The 4,474-nt window shown below is 36.1% G+C and overlaps 1 long non-coding RNA gene across 3 annotated transcripts; it reads left to right on the top strand.

The window, feature by feature from the left end:
• Positions 1-1,624: 1,624 nt before the first annotated feature.
• Positions 1,625-3,011, top strand: LOC106317245. Of its 3 annotated transcripts, none has more exons than XR_001265081.1 (4): positions 1,625-1,768; positions 1,984-2,087; positions 2,253-2,649; positions 2,724-3,011. It is a non-coding gene; the product is annotated as an uncharacterized LOC106317245 (long non-coding RNA). The 3 variants fall into 3 exon arrangements; XR_001265082.1 differs by having other exon boundaries at positions 1,984-2,172; XR_001265080.1 differs by having other exon boundaries at positions 1,984-2,649.
• The last annotated feature ends 1,463 nt before the right edge of the window (positions 3,012-4,474 follow it).

Here is a 4,474-nt window from a genome sequence, read left to right as displayed (position 1 = left end):
GATGAAGTTGTTCGATGACTTCTTCCTTGAACGTACGTGTGCTAAGATCTCTGAAAAATGCTCCGATGGCTGTATATTGCAAAAGTAATCAAATTAATAACATTTCATAACATATGTATATATATTATAAAATTATAATTACCTGCAAGTGCTTCATGGACATTTGCTGGAAGGAGCTCGACAAAAGCAAATGGAAGTAGTCGTTGCATAAACACATGACAATCATGACTCTTCATTCCGGAGAACTCAGAAATGTGTTTGTCACCCTCCCGTTGGAATCTTTGTGCAAATACATCCAACTCCGTAACTCGTAAATACTACCGCCACCGACCATTTTTTTCTTAGATTTTTTTTTGAAATTTTTTTTTTTTCTGGTTTTTTTTTCGGATTTTTTTTTTTCCGTTTGTGTGTTTTGAGGAAGAGAGTTGTGGAAAATGACATATATATAGAGAAATTTTTGAGTTGGGTAGTTGAAATATAACAACGATTTTACAAGGAATGTCTTACATTGATTTTACATGGTTTTAACATAATATTTACAACGACTTTACGACAAAATTAGGTAAGTTAAAGCACATTGAATACACGTTTTCACCTAAATATAACGGTAACATGTTTCGTTGTAATGTCGATGTAACGATTACGACGTATTTCTCATTCCACGTACTTTCGTCGTAAACTTACATGGATTTTACGACGAAAATATTTCGTCGTATATTTACATGGCGTTTACGACGAAAGTTGGTCTCCTCGTAACTGCGTCGTAAATACTATGTAAATTTACGATGAAATATTTTCGTCGTAAATCTTTGTTGTTGTGTAAACGTTTTCTTGTAGTGATAGTCTCTTCTATGTAAATTGTTTTATCTTTCTTGCTCATTTAAATCATTGGTTGTAAAGTAGTTTGTATAATAAAAAAATGCAGATGGATTATATTATTTGATTGACAAACTGATATGTAATGTGTAGATTAATTATTGGTTAATATGATATATTACGTGACTCAACTAATCCTTAATATAATCAGTTACGCAATATATATAGTTAAACTATTTTTATTATTTTTATATATCAATAACTGTGTGTATATCTATCTATCTATACAAATAAAGTTAGGTTTGCTCCCATCTTCTTGCGCCACGTCATCATAGAGGGAGGAGCAAATCCCAACACGTGGCATCCTTAAAAAATCGCAAAGCTCGCTTCATTTACGTTCGCCGAAATCGCTGGTTCTTTGTGTTTGGTGGGTTTTTATTTGGTCCTCAAATATTTATGGCTTTAAGCAAAAAATTATAAGCCCATGCAAATTAAGTTTAGTCATCTTCTCCCTTCGATATTCTCTGTCTCGCAGCCGTAAGTTCTATGGAACTTAATACCGACTAGTTCACCGTTACGTCTTCAGCTTGCATTAATATGTACTTTATTCCTAGATTTTACGTGGTTAACCCACTCATGAAGCATTCAATCGACTCATCGATTTCCAAAGTAAACGACTAAAGCAACGAGTATAAATACACAAACTTCCAGCGATGAACAGCATAACTACAACAAGCTCCACAAGGATAGTTTGTTCAGCTTACCAATTACGACAACGGCGAATTCCTACATCCTTGGGAGCTGCTCCAACACGTTGAGAACATGGAAAAAGATCCAATTTTATTCGTGTTTTTACTCAACGCCGAATTGTTTTGTGGTAGAGGAGGACATCTACTCTTCTTTGCTGTTTAAAATCAATCTAGATCTGAACCTCTCCAGCGTATCCTAGCAGGTTTTTTTGGCCTCTTCAATTCTATGCTAATCTTCAGCTTGATCTATGTTTCGATAGAATTAACGATTGAAGAAACCCTCTGATGAAGTTTTATGGACAGTTTTCTTTTTATTACATAACCGAAGCTGCAAGCTGTGTTTTTGTTGGTATCTCTTGCAGTTACCATCATGTAGCCCCTCTTAGGTTATACGCTTAGATTTGTTCTTCTCTTGCAGATTCCGAAGACTTTAAAATCACATCAGAGCCTGAGGTTGCGATTACACCAAGTTTGCAGCTTCAGATGATCATTGTCTCCGTTCTTTAAACATGGGATGACAGAGTATGTCATCGGAGATTTCATCAATATATTTGGAAGCGTAGCTATTAATTTTGGCACAAACCTTCTCAAATTGAGACCTAATCAAGTTTGCATTTGCCTCAGTCAGTACCATTTGGTTGCATTTGTCCTTCTGAGCCTTACTCTGTTGGTTTTGTGTATTATCAGAGAGAGAGAGGTTAGCTTTACAGAATAATGGTGGAGGAGAAACGCAATTGATGCCGCATATACAGTTTCAGACATGGATAGTTAATAGCAACTGTTGATGAGATTAAAAGGTCAAGAAAAAAAAAGTATAGGTGTCATTCCTCCACTCCAATGTTTTAGTAATTATCTTCCGATCAGGCTCTGTTTTCTTAAATTATTTTTTACTTTCATTCTGCAGGATGAGAACAAGTGAGGAACCGCCAGTATGTGTGACATGCTTTTCATAGCAACGTCGCACTCCTTGCCAAATTCATCTTCTCTCTTGACCTGAGCTAAGGTTCATAAATCAAATGAAAAATATGAAGGTAGCTACTTGACTCCATGTTCAAGTAATGGTGGATAAGTATGAAGTCAGCTGGTAAGTTTGATTTTACACTTGCAACTTAAGATTTTTTCCGAACTGTTTCCTGATGTATTTGGAACTACTTGCAGTGATGGTATGAAAGGATACTTGACTCCATGGGCCTATATTCAGGTCTCCAGTGAAGGGTATGGAGGGCATCTTGACCAACCAACTCATGTGAGATCACGGACCTAGATCAGAGGTTTTTCTAACTTTTAACTCCTCAGCTTCCCCGCCCGTCACACTATGGGAGTTGGCCATGCGAATCTTTCTCAGTCTCTCTCGCTCTTCTTCTTCTCCTATGATTATTGTTTCCAGTCTTCACAACATTTTTTAACTGCGGCACTAAAAGGGTTTTACTTAAACCAAACTTTGTATATAAGTCTTAATATTCTATTCATATACCAAATATCGAAAACATATATTGGTGCCTTATATCCAACATAATGTCAAGAAGGTGCCCCATCAATGATATGGACAACACTAAAAGGTTTGTATTAAGAACTTTATAAACTTCATCTGAACGGGTATATTGTCAAAATAACTCATGCATTGCTATTGCTTCAGTTTTACCTTCAACTATAGCTTCTGTTTTAACCTTCAACAACTTATGCAACTATTTTCTCATTCAGCCTGCCTGAATCAATTTCAGCCCTAAAACAACTACAAATCTTTGCAAGTTAAACGACAACCTTTTTCGCAAAAAAAGAAAAAAAAAGTTAAACATCTAAAAATACCTACTTGATACAAGGAGGTGGCACTTGCCCCCCAAATAAATAATCAAATTCTTTGTAACTTGCCCAAAATTTAGTTATTTGCCTCTATTAAAAATCAAGTTTTAGCCTGATTTTTATATTTACATATGATTTGTCCCCACTAAAAGTTTGTTCTACATCCGCCTAAAATGAGATAATAAACAAATATAAAAGCTAGAAGACATCATTAGACGGTCTAAGCCATCCGAGTGCGAGAATAATTTACAAACGTACACATGAAACTTACGTTTATAAAATACAAATAAAATTATCCCATTATTTATACCAATATTCTTAGACGTAACGTGCATGGGACTTTAAGGAAAAAAAACAAAATGGAAAAACAAATACTATTCAATAAAATAAAAGAATAACACCCAAAGTATTGGTAAATTTTTATAAATCATGGAGTGGATTACCATTAACCAGGCCCGGTTCAAAACTGGCCCAATACCTAGAAGATAGAGGGACGGTCGAAGCCTAGAGAGAGGAGAGAGAGAGCCGACTTCAGAAGAGAGAAAAACGGTCACAAAGCTTGGAGAAAAGGAAACCCTTTCTTTTTCCTAGTAGATGTAATCTTTCCATTATTATGTATTAGTAGTTTTCCTAATCCTAGTGAGTTTAGGTTTTTGGATACTTTCCATGTATCTTCATCTTGTAATCCTTATATAAAGGAACCCCCTTGATCATTAATAATAACATAGAAATATTCAGTCTCTAAACTCTCTAATTTACAACACGTTATCAGCACGATAGACTCCAAAACCCTGAGACAAAACCTAACCTAAAATCCGTCACACATAAACCCTAAATCAGGCGCAACTTAAAATCTATCTATCTCTCAAACCCTGAGGAACCAGACGACGAGCCACATATCAACTTGAAGCTCTTGACGAGACGAATCCATCAGCGAATACCGTTTGTCAATCCGATCTCAGACGCGCCCACACTCGCAGAAACAATACACGGCGCCGTCTTGGTCTTTTGGAAACCCTAATTCCGGAAAAACCCCAAATTGTTCTTGCTTGCGTTCCGGCTTACAAACACCCGATCAGCTCCAGCCCTAAGGTGTTCCTGATCCTAGA

Source organism: Brassica oleracea, chromosome C9 (assembly GCF_000695525.1).
Source record: "Brassica oleracea var. oleracea cultivar TO1000 chromosome C9, BOL, whole genome shotgun sequence".
NCBI classification, from domain to species: domain Eukaryota; kingdom Viridiplantae; phylum Streptophyta; class Magnoliopsida; order Brassicales; family Brassicaceae; genus Brassica; species Brassica oleracea.
This window is presented reverse-complemented; position numbering and strand designations above follow the sequence as displayed.